Source organism: Orycteropus afer, unplaced genomic scaffold (assembly GCF_000298275.1).
Source record: "Orycteropus afer afer isolate SDZICR_OR568_19922 unplaced genomic scaffold, OryAfe1.0 scaffold00727, whole genome shotgun sequence".
NCBI classification, from domain to species: Eukaryota; Metazoa; Chordata; class Mammalia; order Tubulidentata; family Orycteropodidae; genus Orycteropus; species Orycteropus afer.
The window spans coordinates 743,037-756,894 of NW_006922314.1; positions in this window are offsets into that span (position 1 = coordinate 743,037).

Below are 13,858 nucleotides of genomic sequence, written 5' to 3' on the forward strand. Positions count from 1 at the left end.
ATTGGACATTGTCAAAAATGAAAGGGAACACATAAAAATTGATATCCTAGGCATTAGTGACCTGAAATGGACCAGTTTTGGCCATTTTGACTCAGACAACCATATGATCTATTACGCCAGGTATTCTGGTTACCTAATGCTGCTCTGAGAGGAATATACCACAAATAGGATGGCCTTAACAAACAGGAGTTTATTCTTTTACTGTTTGGAGGCTTTAAGTCCAAGATCAAAATGCCAGGCTTTAGGGGCTGGGTGAAATCCCCTTGCCTAGGGCTTCAGCTCTGTTGCCAGCTCCAGGCCACTGATGTTAGAGGATTTTCTTCACTCAGACAGCTACTGGCTGCTGAAGCTGCCAAGCCCAAGGTTGACAAGTAAAAAGGCACAGTTCTGATATTACCAAATCACATGGCAGGCCATTCATTCAAGTCCATTGAAAGTCACAAGGTCAGCAGAGCATGGCAGGCTGCTGAACAATGACACAGCTGAACAATGACACAGGCATCTGCTTATATACAGTAAGCAGACTACATTCCCTAAGGTAGCTACTCAGGTGCTCCCAGTAGATTCCACCATGGAGTTTATTACCAGTATCATCGTGGGGAATATGACATCCAGCAGCCCAGCCACTCAGACAGGCCCAACCGAGTTTACACACAAACTGAAATACATCACTGGCAATGAAGAATTGAAGAGGAATTGTGTGGCATTCATCATCATAAAAGAAGTTTCAAGATCTGTCCTGAAGTACAGGGTGTGAGTGGTAGGATAATATCCATGTGCCTGCAAGGAAGACCAGTTAATACAATTATTATTGAAATTTATGCACCAACCACCAAAGCAAAAGATGAGGAATTGAAGATTTTTATCAACTTCTGCAGTCTGAAATTGACCAAACATGCAGTCAAGATGTGTTGCTCATCACTGGTGACTGGAATGCAAAAGTCAGAAACAAAGAAGAATCACCGGTATCTGGAAAATTTGTCCTTGGTGACAGAAATAACTCTAGAGATCACAGGTAGAATTTTCCAAGACCAACGATTTATTCATGGCAAATAACATTTTTCAATAACACAAACAGTGCCTGTACATGTGGACTTTACCAGATGGAGTACACAGAAATCAGATTGACTACATCTGTAGCAAGAGGTGGAGGAACACTCACTATCTTAAGCCAAAATCAGGCCAGGAGCTGATTGTGGAAAAGACCATCAACTGCTCATATGCAAGTTCAACTTGAAGTTGAAGACAATTAAAACAAATCCATGAGAGCCAAAATATGATCTTGAATATATCCCACCTGAATTTAGAGACCATTTAAAGAATAAATTTCATGCGTTGTACACCAATGACCAAAAACCAAAAGAAGTGTGGGATGACATCAAGAGTATCACCCATGAAGAAAGCAAGAGGTCATTGAAAATATGAGAAAGAAAGAAAAGACTAAAATGGATTTCAGAACAGACTCTGAAAATTGCCCTTGAGCTTAGAGTAGCTAAATCAAATGGAAGAAATGACAAGATAAAAGAGCTGAACAGAAGATTTCAAAGAGCAGCTTGTGCAGATAAAGCCAATTACTATAATGAAATGTGCAAAGAGCTGGGATTAGGAAACCAAAAAAGAAGAACATGCTTGGCATATCTCAAGCTGAAAGAACTGAGGAAAAAATAAATAAGCCTTGAGTTGCAATATTGAAAGATTCTACGGGCAAAATATTGAATGATGCAGGAAGTATCAAAAGAAGATGGAAGGAATACACAGAGTCACTGTATCAAAAACAACTGGTTGATCTTCATCCATTTCAGGAGGTTGCATATGTTCAAGAACCAATGGTGTTGAGGGAAGAGGTCAAAGCTGCGCTGAGGGAATTGGAAAGGAACAAGGGTCCAGGAACTGATGGACCCATAGAGATGTTTCAACAAATGAATGCCCCATTTGGAAGACAGCTATATATTTTTATCCATTCCAAAGAAAGGTGATCCCACAGAATGTGGAAATTATTAAATAATATCATTAATATCACATGCAAATAAAATATTACTGAAGATAATTAAAAAATGCTTGTGGCAGTATACTGACAGAGAACTTCCAGAGGTGCAGCTGAATTCAGAAGAGGATGTGGAATGAGAGATATCATGGCTGAAGTTAGATGGATCTTGGCTCAGGGCAAAGAATACCAGAAAGATGTTTACTTTTGTTTTATTGACTATGCAAAAGCATTTGATTGAGTGGATCATAAAAAATTGTGGGTAACATTAAGAAGAATGGGAATTCCAGAACACATAATTGTACTCATGAGGAACCAGGAGGCTGTTGTTCAAACAGAAAAAAAGGAACACTGCATGGTATAAAATTAAGAAGAGAGTGCATTAGGGTTGTATCCTTTCACCATACTTATTGAATCTGTATGCTGAGCAAATAATTCAAGTAGCTAGACTATATGAAGAACACAGCATCAGGATTGGAGGAAGAATCATTAACAACCTGCAATACACTGACAACACAACTTTGCTTGCTGAAAGATAGAATGACTTGAAGTACTTACTTATGAAGACTGAAGAATACAGTCTGCAGTATGTATTGCATCTCAATATAAAGAAATCAGAAACCCTCACAACTGGGCCAGTAAGCAGCATTACTATAAATTGAGATAAGATTGAAATTGTCAAGGACTACACATTGCTTGGTTTTACAGTCAAGTAAATAGAAGCAGCAGTCAGGACATCAGACGATGTATAGCACAGAGCAAATCCCTGGAAAAGACCTCTTTCAAGTGCTAAGGAGCAAAGATGTCTCCTTGAGGACTAAGGTGTGCCTGACACAAGCAATAGTATTTTCAATAGCCTTGTATGCATGTGAACTGACCAATGACTAAAAAGGACCAAATAAAAGTTAGCGCTTTTGAGCTGTGGTGTTGGTGAAAAGTGCTGAAAGTACTGTGGACTGCTAAAAGAATTAACAGGTCTGTCTTGGAGGAAGTGCAGCCAGAATGCTCCTTTGAGGCGAGAATGGCCAGACTTTGTCTCACATACCTGGGTCATGTTGTCAGAATGGACCATTCCCTGGAGAAGGATGTCATGCCTGGTAAGGTGGAGGGTTGACAAAAGAAGGAAAGGCTCTCAATTAGGTGTATTTACATAGTGGTGGTTGCAATGGACTGAAGTGTAACAAGAATCATGGAGCTGGCTCAGGACCGGGCAGTGTTTTGTTCTGCCATGCATAGGGTTGCTATGAGTTAGAGATGATGAAATGGCACTTAGCCACCACAACAACAACTCTAATCTCATAACTGTCCTGATTTCTTCACCAAAGTGATGTTGTGTAACTTCAATATTTTTTCCATCCTTTGGTTTGTAGTTGGCCTCTTTAATCAATTGATGTCTCTGGTTCCCTATTTACAGCCTTATGAACTTATTTTACTTTGAATATTTCTATAACTGGGTTGATTTCTGGGTTATGTCATCAGGTATATTAATCATCAGTTGTTTCCATTGCTGGTTCTCTGTCCAAAGGACTTTCTTTAGTATCTTTTGTAATGTTGGTCTGGTTTCAACAAATTCTGTTAATTTCTGCTGATCTGGAAATGTCTTAATTTTACCATTGTATGTGAGGGACAGTTTTGCTGGGTATATAATTCTTGATTGCAATTTTTTTTTTTTCTTTTGAAGTTTGATATATACCATCCCATTGCTTTCTTGTCTGTGTGGTTTCTGCCAACAAATCAGAACTTTGTCTTATTGGTCGCACTTTGTTGGTTACTTTTGTTTTTCCCATGGTGCTCTCAGGATCCTTTCTTTGTCTCTGGTTTTAGTGAGTTTGATTATAATATGTATTGGTGATTCTCTTCTGTTTTCTATCCTGTTTGGGATTCTATGAACTCTTTCTCATCTTCCATCATATTACAGAAATCCTCTTCCAACAAATATTTCACAATTTTTTCTGTGATTTTATTTGTCTTTTCCTGTTCTGGAATTCAATTACTTGTAATTTATTCTTCTTGATGGTGTCCCACATAAATCTTAGGCTTTCTTCATTTTCTTTTGATCATTTTTCTGATTGATCCCTTAACAAAATACCATTGATGCATTTGTCTTCAATTTCACTAAATTCTGTATTCCATTGATTCAGATCTACTACTTTGCCTGTTCAATGTGTTATCTATTTCTGAAATTTTAGTAGTAATTCTATGCATGGCAGAACAAAACACTGCCCGGTCCTGAGCCAGCTCCATGATTCTTGCTACACTTCAGTCCATCGCAACCACCACTATGTCAGTATACATCGTTGAGAGACTTTCCTTCTTTTGTCAACCCTCCACTTTACCAAGCATGACATTGTTCTCCAGGGAATGGTCCCTTCTGACAACATGACCAAAGTATGTGAGACAAATTTAGTAGAGAAATTTAGTAGTATTTGTATATTTTATATTATTTCTAAGTTTTTCATTTCTTTTGTCATTTTGTTTTTGTAATGTTTTCATAAACTCCTCTAGAAATTTTTGTGTGTTTCCTTTAATTTTGTCAGTGTTTTCCTTGATTTTTCTTTCAATCTGTTGGAGGTATCTAAGTATAATTCTTTTGAATTCCTTATCAAGGAGTTAGAATGCTGTTTCTTCCTCAAGGATATTTTCTGGTCTGTATTCTGGTCTCTTGTTTTACTGTTTCTTGTTGCTTCTTCCTTTTGGATGGTGCTGGTCTGTTTTCTCTGAGAAATTGTGACACTGTTATATTTATATTTAACTGGTGATTGTAGTTGATGATACAGAGTCACTGTGTCAAAAAGACTTGGTTGATGTGCATCCATTTATGGAGGTGGCATATGATCAAAACCCAATGATATTGAAGGAAGAAGCTATAGCTGCACTGAAGGATTTGCCAAAGAACAAGCCTCCAGGAGTTGATGGAAATGAGATGTTTCAACAAATGGATGACCCACTGGAGACACTCACTTGGCTATGCAGGGAGAGTGGAAGCATCTCCCTAGCCAACTGACTGAAAGAAATCCATATTTTGTACTATTCCAAAGAAAGGGGATCCACAGAATGTGGAAATTATCAAACAATATCATTAATATCACACACAAGTAAAATATGCTGAAAAAAATTAAAAAAAGGTTGCAGCAGTATATTGACAGAGAACTTCCAGAAATGCAAGCTGGATTCAGATGGGTACACCAAACAAGGGATATCAATGTTTATATCAGATGGATCTTGGCTGAAAGCAGAGAACATCAGAAAGATTTTTTCTTTTATTTGTTGACTATGCAAAAGTATTTGACATGTGTGGATCATAACAAATTGTGGATAACCTTGAGAAGAATGGGAATTTCAGAACCCTTAATTGTACTCATAAGGAATCTGTACAGACAGATCAAGAGGCTGTCATTTCAACAGAACAAGGGAACACATTATGGTTTACAATCAAGATGGTAATGCAGCAGGGTTGTATCCTTTTGCCATATTTATTCAATCTGTATAAAACCAAACCAAATCAAACTCACTGCTGTCGAGATGGAACCAAACCATAGCGACCCCTCCTTGGGTTTTCAAGGCAGTATCATTATGGAAGTAGATTGCCCAAACTTTCTTTCAATCTGTATGCTGAGCAAATAATCCAAGAAGCTAGGCTGTGTGAAGAAGAACATGGTGTCAGGATAGGAGGAAGAATTATTAACAAACTTTGATATGCTGATGACACAATTTTGCTTGCTGAAAGTGAGGATGATTTGAGGCACTTACTGATGAAGTTTGAAGAACAATCTGCACTATGGATCATACCTCGATATAAGGAAAACAAAAATCCTCACAACTGGACCAATAGGCAGCATCACAATCAATGGAGAAAAGATTGAAGTTATCAAAGACTTCGTATTACTTGATTGTGCAATCAATACCAATGGAAGTAGCAGTCAAGATATCAGACAATGTACAGCACTGGGCAAATATGCTCCAAAAGACCTCTCTAAAGTGTTGAAGAGCAAAGATATCTCCTTGAGGACTAAGATGTGCCTGCCACAAGGCATGGTATTTTCAATCACCTCATGTGCATGTGAGATCTGAAAATGAATATGGAAGATGGAAGAAGAGTTAATGTTTTTGCATTGTGATGCTGGTAAGAATGCTAAATTACCAGGCCTGCTAAAAGAACTAACAAATCTGTCCCAGAATCGGTGTAGCCAGAATGCTCCTTGGAAGCGAGAATGGCTGGACTTCATCTCACCTAGTTTGGCCATGTTGTCAGAAGGGATCATTTGCTGGAGAAGGATATCATTCTTGAAAAAGGGAGGGTCAATGAAAGAGGGGAAGACCCTCAACAAGGTGGATTGACACAGTGGCTACAATGATGGGCTCAGGTATAGCAAAGATCATGAATCTGGCACCAGACCATATTGTGTTTTGTTCTGCTGTACACAGGGTTGCTATGAGTCAGAGATGACTCAGCAGCAGCTAACAACAACAATAGCATGTTGATGTGCTTCACACATCAACATTTTGTTTTTGTCATAACATAACATAACATAACATAACATAACAACATAAGATTTTGTTTTTGTCTGTTTTATTTTGATGCATCTGAGTAAGCAGGGTACTCTTTTCCTCTATTCATTAGTTGCCAGCATGAGGGCACTCATAACCTGTCTTCTGATGGGTGTGATAGTGAATATGAGTGTGCGCACAGATCTCTATTAGCTGTTCAGGAAGAGCAGTTAAGGGTGAGTTCTTGTCAGTTATTGACCAGTTGGTGCAGAAGAAAGTGGTGGCCCTCATTCAGTAATTGGGGGTGCAGGAGGTACAGGTATGATTGGATCATATAGGCATGGTTGCAGTCTCCTGCTCAGTTAGGAAAAAAAAAAAAAAATTAGAAAAAGCACCAAAAAAATAAAAACAAGAGTAAAACAACACAAAGAAACAGGAAGAATTGCCAACTCCCACCACCACCACCCCCAGAAAAGGCAAGAAGTGAGAAGAAATATTTAAGGAAATACTTTAAATCAACAAAAGAAATATAAACAAAAAATAAAGAGGAAAAAAAAAAAAAAAACACCCACAATATCTGGGGAGGAGGGAGTAAGAGAAATAGCAAGAGTAAAAAGAATAATAAAGAAAAAATGAGATAACTCCAAAAAGGAAACAATGCACTGGAAGAACAAGAAAAAGATGGGATCCAGGAAAAGAGAAGAGAAATAAAACTCAAAAATGAGAACTTGGGACGGGAAAAAAGAAAAGATAAAAGAGGAAGAAAAAGAGTAAGTTTAAAACAAATGGAAAAAAGAAAAAAACAAGTCTCAGTAGGGTTGGACAGGCCACCAAGACTCCATCAAGGCACATAGACTGGGATGGAATTCTTACTGGTCCAGAAGGTGGGTGGAGGTGGGGAATGGCCACACTTCCATTCATCAAGAGCATTTGGGGTATAATAATAACAAGAGGAATATCACACATTTCCAGTCTTTATCCTCCTGCATGGTTGCGTGTCTTGTCCTCAGAAAGTGGTCCCTATTCTGAGGTCACTGGGATCAGAACACTGCTACTTTTAAATATCCAATATGACCATACTATTTCTGAATATGCAAATGGCTGTGCCCTCAGGACAGCTGAATGTCCACAACCCAGGTCGTCTCATCTACTATTTTTCTTTCTAGTTGTCAGCCACCAGAGCAGTGATCCATACAGCCCTTGGTGAGCAGGGCAGATTCATAGGCTGTTGCCCAAATCATACTGGCAGTCATAAATCTTCAAACTGGCCATGCCTTCAAGATAGTTGACAGTCCACAGCTCCATTTATCTCATTATTTACTGTTTTCATTCAGATTTTTCTACTAGTTGGTATTCACTCCACTTCTGTGGCCTTCCTTTCAAAGCTTAGGGCTCCAGGATTATCTTCTGTATCTGTGTCAGTCAGAGTCTCTTTTCTTTGTTAAAGAGGGTCTGAAGGTCTATGTAGCTTGTCTGCCTATTCCTCCATCTTACCAGAAGTCTTCCTTGTGTTTATTTTAAAAATTTGTGTAGTCCCCACCCTCCAGGATGATAGAGCACAGGCCAGTGATGGTATGGAAGCCATTTTTCAAGGTCTGCAAGGTCTACCAGAGCTTGGGGGTGCAAAGCAATTCCCTCACTGCTAGCAGTCCTACCTGCAGAGCAGGATGTGAGCCTTGGCTATCCCCACAGAATCTCCAAACTCAAAGCTTCCCAGCCTTCCTTCCCAGGAAGCCTCTACTCTCCCCATTCGCAGATGTATCAGACATTGCAGTAACAGTGTCTACCTGTACAGAGCGTTGTCATCATGGCAATCCCATTTTACCTCTTTCTTCCTACCTTTTCTTTCTTTTTCTTGCCTAATTGTTTTCTCCTTGACTTTAAATATAATATTAAATAGCAGTGTGAGAATAAGTATAGGATTAAAGTCCATTGCATATTAATACAAAGATTATTCCATCAAGAAGACATAACAGTAGTATGTCTACTGTATTGCTTCCCTAACTTCTTTCTTCTGAAAGACATCCCTCAATAACTCAATTGACCCAAACTCATATTTAGATCATGTCTCAATATTATCACTATAAAATATCCTCTACTAGTGGCTATGGCACTTGACTGCTAACCAGAAGGCTGGTGATTCAAATCCACCAGCCACTCCTTGGAAGGAAGATGGGGCAATCTACTTCCATAGTGATACTGCCTCGAAAACCCAAGGAGGGGTCGCTATGAGTCGGGTCCAACTCGACGGCAAACAACAACAACAATATTCCCCAAGGAAGTCAGCCAAAAACTAATGTAGATAAAAATCCCAAGTCTCTTGATGCTCACTCACTGCTGTTGAGTCAGTTCCAATGCCATAGTGACCCCTCTTTGGGTTTCTGAGTCAATCCCTGTCAGAAAGTAGACTGTCCAGTCTTTCTTTCAAGGGGTGACTGGTCGGTTTGAACTGCCAGCAGTCAAATGTCTTAGGCACTACACCACCAGAGTATATTGTCTTAAATCACAACTGGGTTTAGCTATTCTCTGCACAGAAAGCTCTTCTTTGCCCTGACCAAAAAGAAAAAAAAAAAGAACATTAACTAAAAAAAAAGCAATCTGACACAACTCCTCTGCTCTTCATGTTCAAAGAATAATGAAGTTAACACTACCACTAGAAAGCGTAAAAAGGAGACATAACACTCATTGTAATTTAGCAGTTCTAAAAGCTTGATGTGCATACACATGGAGACATCTATCTTGAGATTTAAAGGCATTTCTAATCAAGCCCTTCCTTTCCTCTCTGGGAGGAACTGTGTTCCCTGTTGTCATTGGTTCAGCTCCTGAGGTTCCTTGTTATGTTTCCTGGGCATATAAGTTTATTATAGCACATATGCCCTCCTTAGAAGCTGGTCATTTTTTTAGCTGTCCTTAGATGAATGGACACCCAATTTTAGCCTTGAACTGTTATAAATTCCCTTTTGGAGAGCATGGAAGGAAACATCTTTTGTCCAATCCTCTTTAGAACTTACTGGTGTATTATGTATTATTTTGCTACTGAGAATGTACACAATGCCCCAATTCAACAGTTTCTTCATACAATTCAGTGACATTGATTGCATTCTTTGAACTCTATGACTTTTCTGATCCTTTTTGGTGTTGTAACATAAACTCAATCACTACCCCCTAAGGTTCATACCTAACCTTGTAAATTGCTATTGTCAATTTGATCCCACATAAGTAGAAATATAATATAATATTATAATATACCCAATGTGAACATTCTTTATTAGTTAAGCTAAAATATTGTTTGGTTTTAAGAAGACATCAGGAAATATTTTTCTTTAACATTTAAAGAAATTCTCAGGAAATAATTTTAGTGTTTGATCCAGCCTTTGTGGCTTCAGAAAGTCCACGAGAATCAGAGAAATTCTGTTCTTCATATATACCTTCTGATCAGGATTCTTCTACAAAATCTTCGACAAAATTGTTCAATAATGGTAGCTGGTCACCAAACAGTTGTACTGGTCTTGTGGCAGAGGAGGCAGTTGCTGATTGAGGCAATTAGCACACATTCCATATCCTCCTATTCCTGACTCTCTGTCTTTCTCTCTTGTCTCTGGTGAAGAAAGACCAATTCTTGTGTACTGAATGGACACGTGTGTGCTTTAAAGATTGCAGGCACTACGCAAAAGACTGGGAGTACAACAGAAGCACTAAACATGTTACTAGGTGAATTTGCTAATATTTCACATGAACCCATGAGCCTAAACCTCCAAGCCAAGGAATCAAATCCCATGACTTTTGTGTGTTCTTAAGTAGCCTCGGAAGCTGCTTTTTTTTTTTTTTTTTTTTTCCTATACTGGTAAATGTATCACTCAAGTTTTGCCAATTAAACTTTGTATAGTTAAACAACCTATTGACAATGATTACAATAGAAAAACTAAACAAACATTATGTTCCCCTCGCTAGTAAAAACTCATTTCCCCTTTTCTCCCACTCCTTGTAAGCACTACAATAAAATCTGTTCTCTGTACATTGGGTTTTATTGCATTTTTATGTAAGTGAAGTCATACAATATTTGTTCTTTTGGGATTAACTTATGTCACTCAGCATAATGTCTTCAAGCTCCATCCATATTGTAGCATTTATCAAGACTTCATTTCTCCTAGTGGCTGAGTAATATTCCATTTTATCTATGCATGACATTTTGTTTACATACTCATCTGTTGGTGGACATTTAGGTTGTTCCCAGCTTTTGGCAATAGTGAACAGTGCTGCAAGGAACACTGATGACAAATATTTGTTTGACTTGCTGCCTTCAATCTTTTGGGTATATGCCTGGGTGTGGAATTGCTGAATTACATGGTAGTTGTAGTTTTGGTTTCTTTGAGAAACCATTAAGTTGTTCCCTACAATGGCTGTACAATTTTGCATTTCCACTAGTAATGGATTAGGATTCCAGTTTTCTCATGTTCTTGCCAAAGCTTGTTATTTTTCTATTTTGTTTTCCTTTTACTGTCTTAGCTATTCTACTGGGAGAAAAATGGTATCTATTGTAATTTTGATTTGCATTTCTCTGATGGTTAATTGTTTTGAGCATATTTTCATGTGTTTGGTAGTCATTTGAATGTCCTCTTTGGTGAAATGTCTCTACAAGTCCTTTGTCTATGTTATGATTGGGGTATTTATCTACTTGTTGTTAAGTTGACTTACATTTTATACATATTTTGATTACTATATTCTTTTGGATATTTGTTTTACAAAGGTATTCTTTCAGGCAATTACTTCTCTTCTCACTTTTTTTCTCAAGTCTTTTCATGAACAAACATTTTGAATTTCTATGAGGTACAGTTTATTTATTTTCTCATTTGTTGTTTGTGCTTTTGTTATTATATTTGATTAAGCATTGTTAAGGGATAGGCCCAACATCATTGCCCCTTCATTTTTTTCTGAGAAGGTTTTGGTTTTAGTGTTCCTATTTGGGTCCTTAAACTATTTTGAATTTTTTTGGTAAAGATTGTGAGAGAAATACCCTATTCCATTTTTGTACTCTCGATTCTCTTCCTTTATTCTGTGTGTCTATTCTTATATCAGTACCAGTTGCTTTGGTTACTGTTGCTGTGTAGTATATTTTTGAATCAGTAAGTAAAACTTTTTGATGATATGATTCCTATCAGTTATGTGTTTCAATGGTACGTGTCAAAGGTCTCCACCTATAAGGGAGAAATATCAAAGTCACAAGGAATAAGAATATTTGGGATATGAGACCTTGTAGTGATCTTGGAAAACACAATCTACTAGAATATTACCCAAGTGGAATTATAACAAGCATCTGAGTAGTAACTGGGAAGATTTCCTGAAGATTTTGAGATAAGGTCTGAAAACTAAACATATTTAGGAAAGAATCTTGCTAACAAGATAATAACAAGAAAGAAGGAGAAAGAAGAGGACCCAGATGAAATAACATATGAAAAGACAACGAGACTGAATGCAACAGAACACTAAGAAGTCATGAAGTGCAGCAAATGAGTAGATTTGTGTGTAGGATCAAGGCTATATACATAGTGTCTAAATCAAACAGGACCTTGCACACTATGGTCAGAGTCTTGCTCTTTTATCTAAAAGCAGTTCATCAAATCATTTTAAGATAGATAATTATACTTTAGATGGCCACTCAAAAGCTTTTAGAAGCCGTGAGACCATGGTCCCAAACCCCTAGGCTTAACAACTCATTCCATCAAGATTTCCATTTATGCCTAAAAAAGATTCTAAAACATTGCCCCCTGTATACTCTACTATATCATAGTTATATTTGCAGCATACACCCATACTGAGTAGAAATATCCTCTGTGAAACCTGTATCTATTTGTGGGTATAATTCTGTTCACCTTCCCACCCCTGTTCAGCATGTATTTCTATCTGCATATTCACTCATATCAACCAAACCAAATTCACGGCTGTTGAGTCTAATCCGACTCATAGAGACACTTGCTTGGGCTTCTGAGGCAATACCACCACAAAAGTAGATGGTCCAATTTTCCTTCCAAGGAGTGACTGGTGGGTTTGAACCACGAGCTTTCTGGTATTCACTCATAGATTATTGTTATTGCAGGAGTGTGTATATAGTAGTATTTACCTTTGTTGCCTTTAAATTGTGTGCTCCTCCCAGTATCTTCCTTTGCCTTAATCATTGTGCTCACCTCCTTATTGCGTATCGCCTTCCCTTCACTCAGGTTACAATGTGTTTACCCTCTTGCTGTTGTTAGGGTCCAGTGAGTGGTGTCTGACTCATAGTAACCATGTGCACAGCAGAATGAAACATTGCCCAGACCTGTGGCAGCTCCATGATCCTTGCTATAATTGAGCCCATTGCAGCAGCCACTGGGTTAATCCATCTCATGGAGAGCATTCTTCTCTCTCACTGACCCGCCACCTTCCCAAACATGACATCTTTCTCCATGGCAGTGCTATGTTTTTTTTTTTTTTTTAAAGCATTATCTGATGTCCAGGTGGCTGCTTCCGTTGGCATGGATTGTAGAACTAAGCAAGATGAAGTCCTTGACAACTTCAATCTTTTCAATTTTTCATGATGCTGCTTATTGGTCCAGTTGTGAGGATTTTGTTTTCTTTATATTTAGAAGCAATCCACACTGCCGACGGTAGTCTTCAGTCTTAATTATTCAGTGCTTCAAGTCATCCTCACTCTCAGGAAGCAAAGTTGTGTCATTAGCATAGCACAGGTTGTTAACTATCCTCCCTCCAATGCTGATGCTATGTAATTCTTCATATAGTCCAGCTTCTTGGATATTTGCATACAGATTGAATAAGTATGGTGAAAGAAGACAACCTTGATACACTCCTTTCTTGATTTTAAACCATATGATGTCAACTTGTTCTGTTTGAATGCCAGGCTCGTACCGTGTTCAGGTTCCTCATGAGTACAATTAAGTGTTCTGAAATTCCCATTTTTCTCACTGTTACCCATAATTTGTTATGATCCACACAATCAAATGCTTCTGCATAGTCAATAAAACACAAGTAAACATCTTTCTGGTTTTCTTTTTCTTTGGGCCAAGATCCATGTGACATCGGCAATGATATCACTCATTCCATGTCCTCTTCTGATCCCAGTTTGCATTTCTGGAAGTTCTCTGTCAATATATTGCTGCAACCATTTTTGAATTATCTTCAGTAAGATTTTACTTGTGTGTGATATTAATGATATTGTTTGATAATTTCCACATTCTGTGGGATCACCTTTCTTTGGAATGGGTAAAAATATGGGTATCCTCCAGTCAATGGGCCAGGTAGCTGTCTTCCAAATCTATTGGCATAGCCAAGTGAATGCATCCAGTGTGGCATTCGTTTCTTGAAACATCTCAGTGGGTATTCCATCAATTCCTG